The sequence below is a fragment of the Plecotus auritus genome (assembly GCF_963455305.1).
Source record: "Plecotus auritus genome assembly, chromosome: 1".
NCBI lineage: Eukaryota > Metazoa > Chordata > Mammalia > Chiroptera > Vespertilionidae > Plecotus > Plecotus auritus.
Window position 1 is genome coordinate 52,899,085 of NC_137770.1, and position 22,787 is coordinate 52,921,871.

The following is a 22,787-nucleotide window of genomic DNA, read 5'->3' on the forward strand; positions in this document are numbered from 1 at the left end:
CAGTAGGGGGCGTGCAGGAGGCAGCCAATCAATGATTCTCTATGATCATTGATGTTTCTATCCCTCTCTCCCTCTCTCTTCCTCTCTAAAGTCAATAAAAATATGTTAAGAAAAAGAGGCGGAAGGAGGAGGAGGAGGAGGAGGAGGAGGAGGAGGAGGAGGAGGAGGAGGAGGAGGAGGAGGAGAATGGAACATGTGCCCAGCCAGCGTGCTCAGTGGTTGAGTGTCTACCTATGAACCAGGAGGTCATGATTTGATTCCCAGTCAAGGCACATGCCCAGGTTGCGGGTTTTGTCCCCAGTGGGGGGTGTGCAGGAGCCAGTCGATCAATGATTCTCTCTCATCATTGAGTTTTCTATCTCTCTCTCCCTCTCCCTTCCTCTCTGAAATCAATCAATAAATATACATACATATTTAATATAATAATAAAATCAAAGGATGGACCATGTGTAGAGCAAAACTCTAGCACATAAAGATGTGCTTCCTTCCATCTACAGAGGGAAATAAAGCTGAAGATGACCTGTGTGTAAAGCAAAGTCTGTCGCCCTAACCGGTTTGGCTCAGTGGATAGCGTCGGCCTGCGGACTGAAGGGTCCCAGGTTCGATTCCAGTCAAGGGCATGTACCTGGGTTGCGGGCACATCCCCAGTACGGGGCGTGCAGGAGGCAGCTGATCGATGTCTCTCATCAATGTTTCTAACTTTCTATCCCTCTCTCTTCCTCTCTGTAAAAAATCAATAAAATATTATTTAAAAAATAAAAAAAATAAAAAAATAAAGCAAAGTCTGTCTTTAACTCATAACAAGACACATTTCCATACAACGAAGTAGAATAACCTTCATTTAAATATCGTTCTAAATGCACAAAAAGCTAGGTGATGGACTGGCTGCTCCCCAGGCCCTCTGTTTTCCATGAAATGACCACTACTGGATTAGGTCATTTTGTTGACTATTTCTAGAGCAGCAAACAATGGCTTCCCGCCAGATATCCTGGAAGTTTGGTTTTCTGATGAAAAGCTGCCTTGTAATGGCTCCCAATGCTTTTTGGCTCTGAGCTCATCCCACTACACATCCTCTCTAATGTCTGCCCTCCCTATGAGCTTTGGGAGGCCCAGGCAGCTCCCATCAGAGGGTGGGTGGGAAAGGGGATGGACTACAGATGCCCAGTGCTCCGCCTACACCCTGAAACCAGTACATCAATTAGTTGCACTGCCAGTTATAGCATAAATGATTCATAACTGTGTTAATCAATACATTTGTGCAGACGCTGCTATTAACTCTGATCATTTCCAGGGGAAAATATAGCTCCGGATAGAGAGGTCACTGCGCCAAGTTGGTGGACACAAACACATAAATCCTGGCACTTTCTGAAAATATGTAGTTAGACCAAGTAAAAAAGAGCAACAGTGACCCTTGCCCAAATATACCTGTGCCAGACACCTAGGGGCAGGGTGAAAGAGCACCTTTCTTTATAACTAATGTTCCAGGCCACAAATGGCAAATAGGTAGTCATCCCATTTTCTGTGCTGTGGCAGATATGATTAATCCATCACCACACTCTTAACCAGAGAGGCTGATTTGGCCTCATGATTTGTCTCAACGCTATCCTCTCAGAAGCAACTCTAACCACCAGGAGGTAAAACTGAAGAGGAAACATATTGCGTGTCTGCTTAACTCAGTGGTTCTCAACCTTTCTAATGCCGCGACCCTTTAATACAGTTCCTCATGTTGTGGTGACCCCCAATCATAAAATTATTTTCGTTGCTACTTCATAACTGTAATTTTGCTACTGTTATGAATCGTAATGTAAATATCTGTGTTTTCTGATGGTCTTAGGCGACCCTGCTAGTGGTTCTCAACCTGTGGGTCGCGACCCACAGGTTGAGAACCACTGCTGTATAGCCTAAGACCATCGGAAAACACAGATATTTACATTACGATTCATTAGAGGACCAGGAGTCCTACCCTAATTTAGGGTGGGGGAGGTCATGAGGGTGATCAGGGAAGGCTTTCTTGAGAGAATGCATCTGAATGGAAACCTATTTTCAATGACTTTTGGAGTGAATCCCATATACTGCTATGCCTTCAATGAGCTCTGTGAGGACAGGGCACATGTCCCTGTGTTCACCACTGCACCCCCAATCCATGGCACAGTGCCTGGAAGCTGTAGAGAACACTGAATCAATGAGCTGATAATTCAGTGGATGAATGAATAGATGACAATGCAGACAACTTAATTAGAACAGAAGGTCAAACAGGAGTTTTGTATATTTGTGATATACAGTGATGGGAAGTCAGGAAACAGATGTGTCTGTGACATAAGTTTGAAACAATTAGGCACAAACAACATCCTAATAGGCCCTGGCCAGGTAGCTCAGTTGGACAGAGCATCAACCCAATGCACCAAGGTTGTGAGTTCAATCCCTGGTCAAGGCACATACAAGAATCAACTGATGAATGCATAAATAAATGGAACAACAAACTGATGTTCTACCCCACACCCCTCTCTTACAAAAAATCAACCAATAAATAAAATAAAAACACACACATTCCAATAGAGTAGAGAAGGCAAACAAAAACAATATCGTAGAACTTATACAAAATCCAAGTCATATAAGAAAAGTAAAAGTAATAAACTTGACTACATATAAAAATTAAGTTTTGGGCAAGGAAAAAGCTAACAAGCAAAGTCAAATGGCAGAAAGCATTTGCCACATGTAACAATGCTAACTTTCATCCTATCTAATAAAAGAATAATATGCAAATTGACCATCACTCCAACACACAAGATGGCTGCCCCCATGTGGTCAAAGATGACTGCCCCCATGTGGACACAAGATGGCCACCACAAGATGGCCAGCAGGGGAGGGCAGTTGAGAGGGACCAGGCCTCAAGGGAGGGAAGTTGGAAGTGATCAAGCCTGTAGGGGAGGGCAGTTAGGGGTGACCAGGCCTGCAGGGGAGGGCAGTTAGGGGTGACCAGGCCTGCAGGGGAGGGCCGTTAGGGATGACCAGGCTGGCAGGGGAGCATTTAGACATCAATCAGGCTGGCAGGGGAGTGTTTAGGGGGTGATCAGGCTGGTAGGCAGAAGAGGTTAGGGGCAATCAAGAAGGCAGGCAGGTGAGCAGTTGGGAGCCAGCAGTCCTGGATTGTGAGAGGGATGTCCGACTGCCCGTTTAGGGTGGATCCTACCTGGATCAGGCCTAAATGGGTAGTTGGACATCCCTCGAGGAGTCCCACATTGGAGAGGGTGCAGGCTGGGCTGAGGGACACACACACCCCATGCACAAATTTTGTGCACCGGGCCTCTAGTAATATATAAAAGTAAATACAAATCAATATAAAAAGTCCAACAAAATGGGCAAATGGGCAGAGGACACAAAGACAATTAACAAAAATGAAAATGATGTAGCATACGAAAATATGCTCAGCCTCATACACAATAAAATAAGTGACATGAGATGTCATCTTTATCTAGAGGTTCAGCAAATTATCAAAAATTTAAATACAGAGAAACAGGTACTCTCATACAATGTTGTTTAGACAATTAAAATGTATATAACGGGGGGGACTATAGGGGGATAAGGACACATATATAATACCTTAATCAATAAAGAAAATAAATTAATTAAAATAAATTATTCATAAAAATAAAATAAAATGTATATAACTTCTTTGAAGAACACTTTGGCAAATATCAAAATAAAAATGAATATACTCTCTAACTCAGCCATTTCAGTTCTAGAAATTTATCCCAAGATGTACTCATGCTTGTTTACAAATGTATGTGTTTGCATCAAAAGCATTGTATAAAATAACAAAAGACTAGAAATGTCATGTATTCAATCAATAGAAAGCCAGTTAAGAGAGCCAATGAACTATCATACTGCTACTTAAAAAGAATGAGGCTTAAAAAAAGCAATAGGATATACATCCTTCTCAAGTGCACATGGAACATTCTCAAATATAGACACATGTTAGGACACAAAATAAGTCTTAATAAATTCAAGAAGACTGAAATCACACCAAGCATCTTCTCAAATCACAATGGCGTAAAACTAGAAATCAACTACAATAAAAAAACTCAAAAACACTCAAACACGTGGAGGCTAAATAGCATGTTATTAAACAAAGAAAGGATTATCAAGGAGATCAAGAAAGAAATCAAAAATTACTTGGAATTAAATGAAAATGAACACACAGTGACCCAAAATCTCTTGGACACAGTGAAAACAATCCTGAGAGGGAAGTTCATAGCATTAACAGGCCTTGTTTTTCTCAAGCAGCAAGAAAAATATCAAATAAACAATTTAACACCTAAAAGAACTAGAAAGAAAACAAGAAAAGTCCCACGTAAGCAGAAGGAAGGAAATAAGAAGATCAGAGTGGAAATAAATGACAAAGTCTAAAAATAAAATACAAAAGATCAATGAAACCAAAAGCTAATTCTTTGAAAAGGTAAGCAAGAATGATGAACCTTCAGCCAGACTCACCAAGAAACAAAATGAAATCAGAAATGAAAGAGGTGAAGTAACAACTGACATCACAGAAATACAAAGGACTGTAAGAAAATATTATGAACAACTATATGCCAACAAATTAGACAACCTGGGCAAAATAGACAAATGCCTACATACAACCTTCCAAAACTGAATCAGGAAGAATCAGAAAACATGAATAGACTGATAACAACTAATGAAATTGAAGCAGTAATCAAAAAATCCCAGCAAACAAAAGGCCTGGACCAGATGGCTTCATAGGCAAATTTTACCAAACATTCAAAGAAGAATTAACACCTATTATTCTCTAACTATTCCAAAAAATTTAAGAGGAGGGATGACTTCTGAACTCTTTTTAGGAAGCCAACATTATCCTAATTCCCAAACCAGATAAAGACGCTACAAAAAAGTAAAAGTATAGACCAATATTCCTGATGAAAATAGAAGCTAAAATCCTCAACAAAATACTAGCAAGCTGGATCCAGCAATACATTAAAAATATCATAGTGGGATTTACTCCAGGGATGCAAGGCTGGTACAGTATCTGCAAATCAATAAATGTGATATATCACTTGAACAAAATGAAAGGTAAAAATCATATGATCATATCAATAGATGCAGAAAAAGCATTCGATAAAATCCAGCACCCATTTATAATTTAAAAAAAAAAAACAACACTCTCAGCAAGGTTGGAATACAGGAATCATACCTCAATATAATAAAGTCCATATATGAAAAACCTACAGCCAATATCATACTCAATGGGCAAACACTAAAAGCATTTCACTTAAGATCAGGAACAAGACAGGGATTTCCCCTTTCACCATTCTTATTCAAAGTAGTACCAGAAATCCAAGCCATAGCAATCAGACAAGAAGAAATAAAAGGCATCCAAATTGGAAAGAAAGAAGTAAAACTCATTATTTGCAAATGACATGATACTGTAGATAGAAAATCCTAAACACTCCACCAAAAAAACTACCAAATCTAATAAATGAATTCATCAACGTAGCAGGATACAAAATCAATATCCAGGAATTGGTGGCATTTTTATACACCAATAACAAACTCTCAGAAAGAGAAACTAATCCCATTTACTATTGCAACAAAAACAAAATAAGGTACTAGGAATAAATTTAACCAAGGAGGTAAAAGACCTGTACTCGGAAAACTATAGGACACTGAAGGAAGATAGAGAAGAAGATGCGAACAAGTGGAAGCATATACCTTATTCATGGATTAGAAGAATTAACATCATTAAAATGTCCATACTACCCAAAGCAATCTATAGTTTCAACACAATTTCTATTAAAATGCCATTGGCATATTTCACAGATCTAGAACAAATATTCCAAAAATTTATATGGAGCCAAAAAAGATCCCAAATAGCCTCAGCAATCTTGAGAAAGGAGAACAATGTTGGAGGGGTCACAATAACACATATCAAACTATACTACAAAGTCACTGTAATCAAAACAGCCTGGTACTGGCACAAGAACCAGCATATAGATCAACGGAACACAACAGAGAGCACAGAAATCAACCCATGTCTTTATATTCACTTAATACATGAAGAAGGAGGCAAGAGCAGAAATACAAAGGATTGTAAGAAAATACTGTGCACTACTATCTAGTGATCCCACTTCTGGATATATATCCTAAGAACCCTGAAATACCAGTCAGAAAGAATATATGCACCCCTATGTTCATAGCAGCATCATTTACAATAGCCAAGATCTGGAAACACCCAAAGTGCCCATCAGTAGATGAGTGGATAAAAAAGCTATGGTACACTTACACCATGGAATACTATGTGGCTTTAAAAATGAAGTAACTCTTTCTTATCTTTTCAATAGCATGGATGGACCTGTATATTATAATGTGGGGTGAAATAAGCAAGTCAGAGAAAGACAAATACCATATGATCTCACTAATATGTGGAATCTAATGAACAAAATAACTGACAAACAAAATAGAACTAGCGGTATGGATACATGGAATAGCCTGATAAATATCCAAGAGGAGGGGAGCGGGGAGGACTGGAGAAAGGAAGGTGAAGAGATTAGCTAAAGAATATATATGCATCGCCCATGGACGCAGACAATAGTGTGGTGAGGGCCAAGGTGAAAGGCAGAGGCTGGTGGAGGTGGGCAAAGTGAGGGGGAGCGGGAATGAGGGATATCTGCAAGTGTCAACAATATAAAAATTAAAATAAAAAAAGGATCATAAGAACCACTTCAAATATATATGTATATATATATACACACACACATATATATGAATTTATATTTATAAGTATAGATGCTTTTGGGTAAGTACTTTTACTTAAAATATATGGTTATTCTTTTTCCTTTTAAAAAATACTTTTTTATTTATTTCAGAGAGGAAGGGAGAGGAAGAGAGAGAGAATCATTGACCAGCTGCCTCCTGCACGCCTCATGCTGGGGATCGGGCCTACATTCCTGTGCCCTGAACGGGAATCGAACCTTAACCTCCTGGTTCACAGGTTGTCACTCAACCACTGAGCCATGCCAGTTGGGCTGTAGTTATTCTTTAATTAAACAACTTTAAGGGCTCAAAATGGAATATTAATTTTTATTTTTAAAAATATTGTTTATTATTTTAAAAAAATAAAAAGCAGAGTAAACAACCTATTCTATGAGTAGACCCAGAGAAAGCAGGTATTACAGTCTATAGTCAAGAGACTTAAACATAACTTTCAAATACCTGAAATTTGCTAACAGTAAGACTAGAAATAGAGGCCACACCCCAGAGATCTGCACAGGTGACAGTGTTGGGAATTTGTCCTCTGGTTCTCAGCAGGCCCTATCAAGTTTGAAAACTTAGAGGGAAGTGGTCCTCCTGGAGCACAGGAAACCATCAGTCTAGAGCAGTGGTCGGCAAACTCATTAGTCAACAGAGCGGCAAACCGCGGCTCACGAGCCGCATGTGGCTCGCGAGCCACAGTTTGCCGACCACTGGTCTAGAGCGTTACCACAACCTTGGAGCTGATGTACTAAAGATGTAAGGAGGAGTTACAAAGCCAAAAGCCTCTGGCTTATGTATTAGGTTATCCCCTGAGTGGCTGGGCCAAGGGCTACAGGTGACAGGCTTTGAATGAGCTGCCCAGGCCAGAGCCTTGTCAGGGCTGCAGTCTCTCTCAGAGGCCACTGCTTAACCTTGAAGTTGACTAGAGTAGAACCAGGTGCAGATACAGTTCTTCACCCCGGGAGTACACCTCTCCTCACGTCTGCCCCTCCTCTGCTTGGGGCCTGCTTCCCAATGCCTCTTTCAACATACCTATCTGGAAATAGAAACCAAGTGACATAAGCTGTGGGCTATTTCAGAAATTATGTCAAACACATTTGGACGAGAACTCCCAAACGCCTGCCTGGCAAGGGCTTCTCCTTGGCACTTAGGAAAATAGACACAGACACTTCCCTCTCCCCTGCCAGTTGTGTGAGGGATTTCTGGAGTCAGCACGTTTCCCAAGCAGCACAAGAATTCGGTAAATACACATTCTAGTGAACAAACCAAATGAACTTAGATTAGTCGTGGCCAAGAAAGAGTTTCAAATACAAGTATTTAAATGAGCTAAACAATTTCTACTTAGATGCCAGCAACATACAGCTCACTAAAAACCCTCCTGCAATTTCTTGGCCACTAAGAACCGAAACCTCAAAACATTTAAAAGTAAAACACAGAACACACATTACCATGACTCTGCATGTTTCCAAAGTGCTCACACATGTTCTCTCATGTGTATATGGTAGCTTATGTACTTCCAGCCCAACATCGGGGTGGCTGAAGCATGGTGCATGGTACACAGGTGCCCAATAAGTGGTGGATAACTAAGTAAAAAACCTATCTTTCCAAAGTGCAAGTTTTCCAGAAATATGAGACAAAAAACATAAACATCTCCCAGCCTGTGTTCACACGGGTTGGTTAGATTATGAAATTCACTCACAGATTCACAGAGCGGACCCTAGCTTTCCACAGCTCAGAAACATTGCTTTGGAGACTCTTAGAAGCTTCTAACTCTGTGTGACAGTGGAGAAAATAAATAGCACTGTTGTTTTCTCTTGAATTTAAGAATGATTTTTGCATAGTGCTGATTGTACTTCTTTTCCAGAGATTCTCTTATAAAAAATCTAATAAAGACACTGTTAACATTTTTGTAAGTTTTATTAGCCACACACAGACACTGAACATAGCCTGGCTGCCACAACAGCGGGATGAGGCCTGCTAAGATTCTGAATCACTAGTGAATTTGTTACCTGCATCTCTGGGGCTAAAATAGCAATGTACCCCTTCCTGAGGTTGCTCCCCAGGTGTCCTGCCGACCCACAGCAAGGGGCAGGCCTGAGGCCTGGCTACGTTCACCTGTGCGCTCCTATCCTTGACATTTTGTTCAGTAGAGATCAAATCCCGAACACATTAACACCAAAGCCGCAAGAGGCAGAAAACTGGATATGCTCAAGTTTCAGCTCTTCCATTTCTAGAAATTTCTCATTTACTTCCGTTTACTTAAGGACCAACTACTGCAATTTTCCCTTTATCCCCTCAGAACATTTTTCCAAACAGAGAAAGCTACACGAATCCGTATTTGCTGAGCTCTTATGATCTCTTCAGCATCCAAACTTAAACCAAACTCAAACAAGCCACTTGTCAATGTTTGGTTTCAAAATTCCCGAATCTGGGGCTCCATGTGGCCCTTGTGGGCACAAACCTGGAGAAACCAAACACAAACAGTGCCGTCTCAGTTGTAGTTACTGAACCTCGGAGGGTGTCCTGGAGATATGGAATATTTCAATTGCCTCATTATGTAATTACCTAGCTTCATATTTAATATGTCGTCAGCGCGTAGTCAAATTATATCCACAATTACGCACATGAGAGTGTTGGTCTTAATTAGGTGTTTACCCCTAGGGCTGGGCTGCTCTGATTTCAGACTCAAAAACGTCATGCTATTGAACTAGGTCTTTTTTAAATGTTCGCTTTTAATGTATACACACACACACACACACACACACACACACACACAAACATCCTTCCTCCAATGGAGAACGCTGCACGCATACTGCCACATGTACCCCCAAGCCTGTGACCAAGGTTGGGGAGACTGTGTAGGCACAGTCCTCAGCTCAAACCCACAGGGCCCTGCAGAGAGAGGTCTACCTGCTGAAGGAGTTGTTTCCCCTCAAGCTTCGTCTGTAGGCCTGGAGCTCCAAAGGCAGCTCAAGGTCATTATTTCTCAAGAATCCAGATTGAGGTATCCAAATCTCTCAGCTCCTCCCTTGTCTTGGTAACCCAAATTACCACCATCATCTTGAGAACAGTTTGAAAAAACAAACAAACAAAAAAAAACACCTTTTCCTCTTCTTCACCACCTCGCCCATCTCCTCCAGAAAGCCAGAAAGCCTTTAAGACTTCCAGGCCAAAGTGATCTATCTCCCCAATGGCTAAAACCAATAACTCAGTACCTGTCCCAAGCCATTTACTCTGAATTATTCATGTTCCTACATTACCTTGAAATTGTTCCTTTTTCCTAACGATCTCTTTGCTTTATTCTGAGTATTGAGCCATGTTTTAGTCTTTGTTCATTCATGATCCACATGGGTTTAAATACAATGTGAGGTACTAGTAGATGATCAATAAATACTTATTAGTTCAGCTGATGGAGTCTCAAATAGTGGGGATGGGTTCTCTCCACTACACATGTGAACTCTTGCAGAAGCACAGCCATGGTGCCCAAATCTGTGAATGCAAATCATTAACGCACACAAGTTCTAAACTTCCCAAAAGATTGCTACCCCCAAGTAATAAAGATTAAGTGCCAGTTAGAAGACAAAGGCCTAGGAAAGACGATAAAAGCTGAAGTCCTTAAGTGGGGCTAACAGTCTCCAGGCAGGGAGAACTCCAACAGGAAATAGCCACTGTAGAGTTTGTTTTGCTAGCTACTTTTTCTGTTTCAAGTTGAACCATGCACAATACAATAAAACAGATACATTATTTTCAAACTCACACCAATTTGCTTTCCACTTAAAGAAACAAAGTAGTTGTTTAACTTTCCAGACAATGGAATGTTTTCCCCAGTAAATTAAACTAATGGAATTCTCCCCTCTTGAAACACCACCAATATACATTATTGGTTATGCTAGAAGTCTAATAAAAGTGTTCAGAATGGGTGGACAGTCACAAAGACCTAATTTTTAAGAGCTTGTACACTTCTACATATTCCCAAAAGCTCATACGCAACTAGAATAAATTAGCTTTTTAGACTATCACTAAATTAGAGTAATCATAAAATTAAAACCTATTTTCTTATCAGTTGGTACCGGATTTCAGGAAATCTCTGCATTTATATTAATTACTAGAGGCCCAGTGCACAAAATTCGTGCAGGGGGAGGGGGGGGGAATGTCCCTCAGCCCAGCCTGCACCCTCTCCAATCTGGGAACCCTCAAGGGATGTCTGACTGCCCGTTTAGGCCCGATCCTACTTGGGCAGTCGGACATCCCTCTCACAATCCAGGACTGCTGGCTCCCAACTGCTCGCCTGCCTGCCTGCCTGCCTGCCCCTAACCGCTTCTGCCTGCCAGCCTGATCACCCCCTAACCACTCTCCTGCCAGCCTGATTGATGCCTAACTGCTCCCTTGCCAGCCTGTTTGACCCTAACTGCCCTCCCTGCAGGCCTGGTCACCCCTAACTGCCCTCCCCTGCAGGCCTGGTCACCCCCAACTGCCCTCCCCTGCAGGCCTGGTCACCCCCAACTGCCCTCCCCTGCAGGCCTGGTCCCTCTCAACTGCCCTCCCCTGCTGGCCTAATCGCCCACAACTGCCCTCCCTTGAAGGCCTGGACCCTTCCAATTGCCCTCCCCTGCTGGCCTGATCACCCACAACTGCCCTCCCTTACAGACCTGGTCCCTCACAACTGCCCTCCCTTGCAGGCCTGGTCCCTCACAACTGCTCTCCCTTGCTGGCCATCTTGTGGTGGCCATCTTGTGTCCACATGGGGGCAGCCATCTTTGACCACATGGGGGCAGCCATCTTGTGTGTTGGAGTGATGGTCAATTTGCATATTATTCTTTTATTAGATAGGATAGAGGCCTGGTGAACGGGTGGGGGCCAGCTGGTTTGCCCTGAAGGGTGTCCCAGATCCAGGTGGGGGTTCCCTTGGGGCATGGGGCGGCCTGGGTGAGAGGCCTGTGGTGGATTGCAGGCCGGCCACACCCCCTGGCGACCCAAGCAGAGGCCCTGGTATCTGGGGTTTATTTATCTTCTACAATTGAAACTTTGTAGCCTTGAGCGGAGCCAAGCCTCCTGCTCACTCTGTGGCCGCAGCCATTTTTGTTGGGATTTATTTATCTTCTATAATTGAAACTTTGTAGCCTTGAGTGTAGGCCTGGGCCGGCCAGGGTGGCGGGAAGCTTAGCTTCCTCCATTGCCGGGGAAACCCAAGCCTCCTGCTTGCTGCAGCCTGTGGCTGCAGCCATCTTGGTTGGGTTAATTTGCATACTCGCTCCTGATTGGCTGGTGGGTGTGGCTTGTTTGTGTGGTGGAGGTACAGTCAATTTGCATATTACTCTTTTATTAGATAGGATGTAAAAACCCTAACCGGTGATCTTAAGTAATTTACTTCTAGGATGAAATAAGATACTTCTGGGGGAAACATCAGACTTATTGGCCTGGATCATCCTTGCCAAGAAAGTAGAACAGATGCAAATACTCCCACATTTAGTTATGTTTGCTTCTAGAGTGTTTCTGGTATTGCTGTTGTTGGTGTGCCAGTGTTTTAGGAATTCACAACTCCCAAGCTGTTTTCTTTCTCCAGTTTCTCTGAAAATCACTAGTAATTAAATACACTGATCAGAGTGAAGGTCCCCACTGAACTATGAACCTGGCATAGCCAAAAAATTAAAAGGTAACTAAACCCTGAACAGTCCAGAAAGGTCTAGAGCAGGTCGGGGGTAGGGACATATTAACAAAGCCAGGCTTGCCAGAAACCACAATGCAAGTCTGGAGCATTACACATGTGCTTCTTGTCAATTTAAAACATCAGCTATACACAGCACGTAAAGGGGGAGGGTTCAGACATTTTCACTAGCATGTAATGAGTTCATCCTCCTGGCTTCCCAGCAGAGTCAGGTCAGATAACCCAGGGGAAACAGACCATCACGCCCACAGACCCCCCCCGCTCCGTTTGTGCTACCAGGCATCTTCACCTCCTCCCTAAAACAGTGCCATCACAGACAGCCATGCGTGGGGTAGCCTGGCCACCTGTCAACATGGCAAGCTGCTCCAGGCCAGTGTTCAGACAGACTCTCCCCTGGCAAGCTTTTAAGAAAAAGATTGAGTGAATGTGTTGATAAAGAAAATGTGGTATATATACAAAATGGAATATTATTCAGCCATGAAAGAAGGAACTCTTGCTATCTGTGACAACATGAATGGACCTTGAGGGCATTAGGCTAAGTGAAATCAGTCAGAAAGACAAATACAGTAAACCCTCAACTTTGCAGAACTCGATTTAACAGACAAAATTTCCAGTCCATAAGTCATTTGTGAAAATTAACACCCTATTCATTTTAAAATGCTTTTAACCAAGATTTGCTTATAATTAAATTTACAGGGTTTTTTGTTATGATTTGCTGTTATTTTTAACAAATCTTAGCCAATAGGCCCTATATTGGAAAAAACACTGTAGTAATTTTGCCAACATAAATATTACATATCTACCACTATAGTCTACATATTTAAATGAGTCACCGCTCATAAACAGTGTTCAGTGAACAATTAGCACGTGATCACACCACATTGCTCAGTGCATACATCAATCTACACCCACCTTTCCCAGAGGCACCTGTGGGTTTCTTTTAGAAAAAAAGCACAAATACTTTTTAAAAAGAGCTTTTTCATCTTCTCAGAAGCACTTCCCATGTTGGGCAGTCGGAAAGAATCTAAAGAGATCCTCCTGTGAATATGGAAAGCGAGACCTACTCAGCCCACTCTGGACATAGTGGGGCAAGGGCTGGAATTGCCGTTGACATGGCCAGGGGACAAGGCAGGTGGGCTTCCCATGCTTTCTTCCTTGAACCAATCCTGCTCCTACTATTGTTCTTAATATAAGTTCTAAAGACTCACAAACATTGCATCTACAGTCAGCACGCAGAGACCAAATACAGGAGGAAATGAAGAGAAATAAACGTTTCTGGTTGTAAACCTTTCTGCTCCCATTAGCCCAACTCTAGTTGCAAGTTAGTTGTGACTAAAGTTAAAGCCACCACGGCCAGATGTGACTCCCTCTACCTCACCTCCCGTTACTCTGCCGCGTAACTCTTGAAATTCTCTGTAAGAATGCCAGTCTACCTAGGAAAGGTAACACTGTAAATTATTAAACATTATTTGTTTAACAAATAAGAGATTCTCAAGATCAACTTGCACAGAACTGCCACCATCACTGATAATATCCATGGAAGCACCCATGCCAGCAGCCTCAGGTCCTCCTGGACACCACGCTGCCTCAAACAGCCCTCTCAACCAGCCCCTCTCCCCTCTCTCCAGCCCTTTTGCCACCATGAACCCAGGTCCCCATCACTTTTCGCCCAAGTGGTAGCAACCAGCACCTCTGGGCACAGCTCTTCAAGCTTTCATGGTAAGCTGAGAACTCAGAGGAGGTGTCTGGGAGGCTTGTGAAAAATGCAGACTTAGTAGCTGGGGATGGGGAAGAATCTGCCGTTTTACCAGGCACACGGGTAAACCAGACATGCCCATACCACACTGGGCCCTGCAGGCTTCAGATTCTCAGCCGCTGGAGAGCTGGCTCTGTGGTCAGTCTGTGTCCCAGCACTCACCACAAGTCAGGGCCTCCAGGAAAAATGTTTGCTGAGGGGAAAAACAAACAAACCATGAAGCTACAGACCAACTGGAAACCACAGAGAAAGACATGGCTGAATGACCCGTTTCCAAGCATTCCCCTTCCAATGAGGCCAGTGATGCGACCAGGAGCGAGTTTAGGCAAATGTCCACATGTGAGGCTTCGTCCTTATTATCACAGAAGGAATTCACCAGCCAGTCCAGGCCGAGGTGTATCCAGGTCTGAAAGGCCCTTGTCCACATTCCTCTCCTCCTCCCATCCCAACCCCTGACTATGGCGGGCAAAGCTCCCTCTTCCAGACCCTGCTCACCTCCCGCACTGTTAGAGCCAAGGCACTGAGGTCCAAGGCCCCAGGAGGGCAGCAACAGCTGGTTCCTCTGTCTCCCCAGGTGTCTGGTACAGGACCTCATAGAGCTTGTTAAGATGGTAAGTGAAATGGGGAAAGGGGGCCGAGGGGAACTTTCAGGTTGTACCTTTCTCCTACTTTGAGTTATGATACAGGCAGCGCCACATAAATCATGCTTCTAGGACCATACCAGAGGTTCCTCCAGGGCCTTCACTACGCAGCGCCCCAGGGCACATGCTTCTATGGAAATGTAGCTGACTGGGTCATGTTTCAGTAGATGCCTCCATTCACTATAGAAAGGCAAGTCCCCATAACCAACTCCCCCCATTCTCACCCAATAAAGACGCAGAGAGGCCTCAGAGAGAAACTGAAGACCACAAGCAGAAAGCTGGTGGTTTTTTGCCTCCCAACAGTTCTAACACAGGTCTGGGCTAAAGGCTCTCTACGAACAATGACTCATTATACTACTTGGGGCAATGAGTAAGCTCTCCCCAAAAACTATGATTGCCAATTAACTGCAGCCAATTAACTATTACTAAAAGCAACAAGAGAAAAGCTACACACCAAGGGGATCCTGAAAAAGAAAGGCAGGCAGGCTGAGATGCCCCTCTGTTGAACCAGCACTTCCATGAGGTTAAATTAAACCCAAGAAGGACATATCCTATGCAAAAGCTTTCACACAACTTGCACACCAAAGCATGCGTATGTTCTTCTATCTACGGGAGGAGACAAACACCAAAGCAGGAAGATTTACGCCCTGACCCACAGTATTAACAGATTGAGACAACTGTGCGCTAGTCTCCCCTAGTCCTCTTGGGAACATCCCCTGGGAAACCCAACACTCTCTTATAAAAATCCACCCAGCCTCTGGGATGCTAAGAAGGGTTTGTCTTGTGACTGAATCCCACTAAAGTCAATGCCATTCACCTCCACTGTGAAGGGAGGTCAAGGGTCCTGGAGAGGGAAGGGGCCTTACCAGACTGCTCAGGAAACACACACCTCAGGCAGAGAGCCCAGAGCACACCGAAACTGTACGGGAGGTCAGCAGCACTCAGTCGGCCCCACAGGTACCTGGTTGCACATTACAATCACCTGGGGATCTTTTCAGACAAATAGCAATGCCTGGGCTCCCGCCCTGGCAGTTCAGATTAAACTGATCTCAGGTGTGACTGGGCACCATGTGGTTTAACAGCTCCCAGGTGGCCTAAGAGCAGTTAGAAATGAGACTCTCTAGTCATCCGTCCCCAAGAGAAAGCCAGCTTTGCAGCTAGCTAGACTGAGACAGCAATGTGGCCGGTCTTCTGCCAGCACCAGCATCCACCCCTCCTACACCCTGCAGACTTCACTCGGGGAAGACAAAATGAAGTCTGTCTGAGGCCTTCACCACTCAGCCTCCCATCCATCTTTCCTTCCGACAGCCACTCACAATTCCAGGCTCCCCCAGAGAAGCCCAGCCCATGGCCACGAGTAGAGGAGTGGGGGCACAGCAAATCACGACATAAGCGAGCTCCCTCAACCATCCTATCACTACCATCTTTAGGCCGAAGAGAAATAGTCAGTGAGCGCTTACTCTGTGCCAAGCCAAGTGCTGAGTGCCCTATATGCATCATTTCTTGTAACCCCACCACAACCACTGGCACTTAGGAGCAACGCAGATGTACCTTCCACAGGAATGAGGCCATTACTGTTCTTATGCCCGTTTACAGATGAGGAAAGTGAGGGTTGGACAGTTAAGAATTTATCCAATGCCTCACAGCAAGTAGTGTCAGAACCAGGATTCAAATCCAGGTAATGGGGCTCTAAGTCTGTGCTTCTAACCATTCTGCTACTCAAATAACATCTAGTTACAATGAACCTAAAGGTCGCTGTGGCCCAGAGATAATGTTACCAAGTTGGATGTCTTAAAAATCAGTTTCATCCATATAGATGAGGAGACCCTGACTGTGGAAAATATTTGTGGGTTCAGGGACCATGCATTCATTCATAACATATTTGCAGGGCACCTGTAGGTCAGGCACAGGGCTAGGGGCTGGGGACATGGGGGCATAGGCCATAGCCGTCGATGACTTTCTAAGAGCAAATGTGATCCTCGGCTGCATCAGGAAAACTTCACCCTGTTGGAGAAGGCCGCCCCACGCTGCTGCCTCTGAGGGCAGCTGTTTGTGGACTTATCGGACTGATTGGGCAGTCATCTGATATTGATGCCCACACTCCACTGGAGACCCTCTAAATCGATCTCTGGAGATGGTCCAGGCCCTGCCAGCTGACCAGCTTCTATAGCTAGGTTGAGAACCAAAGGATGAAAGAGCAGGTAAAAAACCCAGAAGCCACATACTTGAAGCATAGTTGAAGATGGGTTGAATAAAAGCGACTTTATTTAGCCTGGAGAAAAGTGGCATGAAGGATGGAAATGGGGCTTGGGGGCTTTCCTGTGGAAGGCATGGCTACGTGGCTGCTGAGAGCCAGGGGACAGGACTAGGACCCCTGGTACACATAGTGGGAGGGAAACAGCAGCTCTTTAAGAGGATGAATTCCATTGGAGCCAGGGCTCCTCCTACTCTGGTTATGATGCTCTGAAAAGCTGCGGAGGAAATTACCTACTGCTCAGATAATTCGAGCGCAGACAATTACTGTAATACATTAAACACAAATTTCACATTAACAACTAACTGCTTTCAATCTTCTGGACAAGGAACCATCTGAAGTCATGCACCCACTAGTGAGTCCATTTGAGGAGTGGGGAGGTTTGTAAAATCATTTCCCAGGCCTCACCTCCACCCCAGGCATCTTCACTTTAAACAATCATCTCAGGGGATTCCCCCCTGATGCAGGTGATACCTGGACTCTACTTTGAGGTCCCCCTGATTGGTAAGTCTGGCACACGGAATGAGTTTGCAAACCTTCCCTGACCACACTGTTCACTCCTTCTTCTAAACCTCTAAAACCCTCATTTTGTTTCCTACACAAGCTTATGTTGTCTTTCTTGATATGCAGATATAGGTGTAGGTGTGTTAACCTCCCCAACCAGCAAGATGGCACTTTACACCCTTCTCGGTGCTCAGAAAACACCAAGCAGGATATCCCACATGCAGGGGTGCTCAAAGGATGCTTTCTGAATCAGTCATTAACACACATGCAACTAATTTTTAACGTCAAGATTGGTTAATCATTACCATCCAAAGTGACATGAAATTCTATTGAAAATATTTATTCACCTCAAAGTTCATTACCTTCTAAAAATAAGCATTAAAAATTTTTTTATACAATTCAACTAGTTAGCAGGGTAGCTCCCCTGGCCCATGACTTCCTGGTGAATGCATCAAATTCTGGAGCACGTGGCTTTCAGCCTGTCTGCTATACAGAAAGGCAATGTTTTGAATGTCCCAGTGTTATAAAGCTCATTGGTTTTACTGTTCTTCAACTGGGCACCTGACAAAAACATCAGAATGAAGCTACATTGGATCAACAAGGAACCACAAGGAGCGCTGGTAGAAGAACCCTGTCTTTTTGGGAAGTAGACCTGTTGTAGGTGAGAATTCAGGCTTCCTCCTGGAGCAGAGCAGCCTTTAGAGAAAAGGATGCTCTCTCCCACTTGCCCCCAGGAGGACACCGTATTAAGATCAGGAAGGTGTGCCAAAGGTTTGCCAGCCACTGAGAAAGACTTCAGAAGCATCACTCTCTCCAGGAACTCCCGGCATTAGCAGCTTCCTGGTGACCTTCAAGCCAGTTTCAGATACACCAAGGTCTAAGGCAGTAGAAATATAATAGAAATATAATGTGAATCGAATATTATTTTAAATTTTCTAGTAGCTACATTTAAAAAAATAAAAAAGGTGAACTTGCTTTTACTAAATTTTTATTTAATCCAATGTATCCAAAATATTATCATTTCAACATCTAATCAATATAAAAATCATTAATGAGATATTTTACATTCTTTTTTATGCCAAGTCTTTGAAATCTGGTGTGCATTTTATATTTACAGCAAAAATCTCAATTTGGATGCTAATTCTTCATCTACATTTCAATTTCATAATATTTACAGCTGAAAAAGCTGATTCATTTATCCAAATTATTCCAAATGCACTTAAGAGTTTTCCAATAACCAAATTGAGAACCGGGTTTTAAATTTAAATTTAAATGAATTAAATAAAATCAGAAATTCCCTTTCTCAGTCCCACCAGCCACATTTGAAGTGTTCAACAGCCATTGGTGACCAGTGGCTACTTGATCATACTGGGCAGGTACAAGGTGTCCTCTTTCCAAATCTCCCTCCCAAATACCTTCTCTTCTTAGCCATCAGGAGATTTGAGGGGCCCCGGAAGACAACAGCATGAGGATCTTTGTTGTGAACAGCTGAAGGGCCTTTGGTAATAGAACAGTGTACCGAGAAACCAAGATGGCGGCATAGGTAAACACCTAAACTGCTGCCTCGCACAACAATTTCAAAACTACAACTAAAAGACAGAACGGACACCATCCAGAACCGCAGGAAAGCTGACTGAGTGAAAATTCTACAACTAGAAGGAAGGAGAAAAGCTCACAGAGAATTGGAGGTACGGCAAAGGGTCTTTGTGCGCGCAGAGAGGAAGGGCGGCGGAGTGCCTGGCTGGCTTTCTCTGGCGGAAGGGGGAAGGGAGCCCCCGACCGCATTGAACCCCAGTTCTGACTGCACTGAACACCTATTCCGGGCGAGCCCCTGGGGACCCACGCTCTTGTGGGGGGAGTCTGGACTCTCGGGCGGAGACTCGGGAGCCGGGGAAGGCGGAAGACTGAAAGTCCGCTCGCACCAGTGTGCACAAAGGCTGCGGAGGCTGCCACAGGCTTTCCCTAGCAGAAGGGAGTCAGAGGCTCCTGACGGCACAAAACCCCAGTTCTGACTGAAGTGAGCCCCAGTTCTGACTGCAGTGAACCCCAGTTCCAGGCGAGCCCCCGGGGACCCACGCTCTTGTGGGGGGAGTCTGGACTCTCGGGCGGAGACTCGGGAGCCGGGGAAGGCGGAAGACTGAAAGTCCGCTCGCGCCAGTGTGCACAAAGGCTGCGGAGGCTGCCACAGGCTTTCCCTAGCAGAAGGGAGTCAGAGGCTCCTGACGGCACTGAACACCAGTTCTGACTGAAGTGAGCCCCAGTTCTGACTGCAGTGAACCCCAGTTCCAGGCGAGCCCCCGGAGACCCACGCTCTTGTGGGGGGAGTCTGGACTCTCGGGCGGAGAATCGGGAGCCGGGAAGGCAGAGGACTGAAGGCACACACGTGCTAGCAAGGGCAAGGCTGACGGGAAGCCAAGACTGAGACTCCACCCCATCCAAGCTGAGCACAGAGGCTATTGCAATTTGGCAAGTCTAATCCTATAAGGCTGTCTCCAGCACCGGACTTCTCCCAGCATAGACACAGCTGATCCTTACAGCCAACTGGCCTGGAGGTCAATTCTTCCCAGTGATACCAACAACAATAAAGACTTAATTACAACAAGGCTGTACACACAGTCCACAAAGGGGTGCACCAAGAGTGTCCACCTCAGGTTAACTGGGGAGGCAGACCCACTGGGCCAAATTGGAAACCTAGCACACAAATCTACCAACTCAGGGAAGCAGTGAAAATGCGGCGTCTAAGAATCAGATCACAAACGAAAGAAATGGAGGAAAACAAACGACTGGATATAGAATTCAAAACCACGGTTATAAGGCTTTTTAAGAATATCCTAGAAAAGGCCGATAAATATAACGAGACCCTCGAAGAGATGAAAAAGGACCAACTAGAAATTAAACATACACTGACTGAAATAAAAAATATTATACAGAGACCCAAAAACAGACAAGAGGAACACAAAAATCAAGTCAAAGAATTGAAATACAAAGAAGCAAAAAACACTCAACCGAAAAAGCAAAAAGCAAAAAAAAAAATCCAAAAAGTTGAAGATAATGTAAGAAGACTCTGGGACAACTTCAAGCGTACCAACATCAGAATTATGGGGGTGCCAGAAGAAGAGAGAGAGCAAAATACTGAAAACCTATTTGAAGAAATAATGACCGAAAACTTCCCCCACCTGGTGAAAGAAATAGACTTACAAGTCCAGGAAGCCCACAGAACCCCAAACAAAAGGAATCCAAAGAGGACTACACCAAGACACATCATAATTAAAATGCCAAGAGCAAAAGACAAAGAGAGAATATTAAAAGCAGCAAGAGAAAAACAGTTAGTTACCTACAGGGGAGCACCCATACGACTGTCAGCTGACTTTTCAACGGAAACTATGCAGGTCAGACGGGAGTGGCAAGAAATTTTCAATGTGATGAATAGCAAGAACCTACAACCAAGATTACTCTACCCAGCAAAGCTATCATTCAGAATTGAAGGGCAGATAAAGAGTTTCACAGACAAGAAAAAGCTAAAGGAGTTCATCACCACCAAACCAGTATTATATGAAATGCTGAAAGGTATTCTTAAAGAAGAGGAAGAAGAAAAAAGGAAAGATAAAAATTATGAACAACAAATACATATCTATCAACAAGTGAACCTAAAAATCAAGTGAATTAAAAACCTGAGGAACAGAATAATCTGGTGAATACAATAGAATCAGGGGCATAGAAAGGGAGTGGACTGATAATTCTCAGGGGGAAAGGGGTATGGGGGGGTTCATAAAGAGACTGGACAAAAATCATACACCTATGGATGAGGACAGTGGGGGGTAGGTAAGGGCAGAAGGTGGGGTGGGAAATGGCTGGAGGGGAACTATGGGGGAAAAAAGGAGAAATAATTGTAATAATCTGAATAAAGATTTATTTTAAAAAAAAATAAATAAATAAATAAATAAAACATGAAAAAAATAAATAAATAAATAAATTTTAAAGAACATTGTTACTCCATACACTACAAATAAAAACTTAAAATCTAAAAAAAAAAAAAAAAAAAAAAAAAAAAAAAGAACAGTGTACCACTGTAATGACTCTCTGAAGGAGGAGTGGCAGTCTACAGGTACAACCAGGAGAAGGGAGTGGGAGCTGATTCCCAGAGCACCTCCTATGGGCCAAGTACTGCTCCGAGTGTAGAATAGCCACCGTAGGGTTGAATCAGGCAGAAAAGACACTTTTCAGATCCAGTAATTGAAGGGTGACCAATTAACTAAAGCAACATCTGAGGGAATTTCTGCATATGAACACTGTCATTTAGCTCACAGGTTCTTTGAAGAGTCCTTCATAAGGCCACAGGAAAGTCATGTTCTAAGCTTCAGGCACTACATTTTTCCTGATTCTGACTGGAAGAGAAAGAAGAGACAAAGGGGCTGAAGGCAGTAAAGAGATAAATTAGGTGATCTTAATTAGGATGAGCCAGATACAAAGAGCAAGATCAGATAGTAACTGTCAGATGCAGACTTGTCCCCTGAGATCTTCCTGGCTTGGCGGAGAAGAAGGTGGCCCTGCCAGCTGGTGCCCCTAGACCTGATGCCATCTCCAAGGCACTTCCCAGCTTGAATCCAAACGCTGGTTTGTAATTCGATGATCTGCACATGTATGGATTGGTTAGATTTCTGAGCCAGGCTGCAACCAGTGCCTGACCAAGGTGTTCTGGGTGTGAAAATTAAAGAAATGGCAGCTTGGGGAAAGGGATATGGGAGCAGACCTACAAGGTAGAACTCTAGTCCAACACCTTTTTTCCAACGAGGATCCTGCAGCCAAAAAGCATAGAGATATTTGTCCCGTCCACATGTGCAGGGACACAGAGCCCTTTCTCCTAGGACAGTGGTTCTCAACCTTTCTAATGCCGCGACCCTTTAATACAGTTCCTCATGTTGTGGTGGCCCCCAACCATACAATTATTTTCGTTGCTACTTCATAACTGTAATTTTGCTACTGTTATGAATCGTAATGTAAATATCTGTGTTTTCCGATGGTCTTAGGCTCTACAGCAGCGGTTCTCAACCTGTGGGTCGCTAGCAGGGTCACCTAAGACCATCGGAAAACACAGATATTTACATTACGATTCATAACAGTAGCAAAATTACAGTTATGAAGTAGCAACGAAAATAATTGTATGGTTGGGGGCCACCACAACATGAGGAACTGTATTAAAGG

The 22,787-nt window shown here is 43.7% G+C and overlaps 1 protein-coding gene across 8 annotated transcripts in view; it reads right to left on the minus strand.

Moving 5' to 3' along the window:
• TLN2 (talin 2) overlaps nucleotides 1-22,787 on the minus strand; it is a 425,239-nt gene that overhangs the window by 373,307 nt on the left and 29,145 nt on the right. The window lies entirely within an intron of this gene.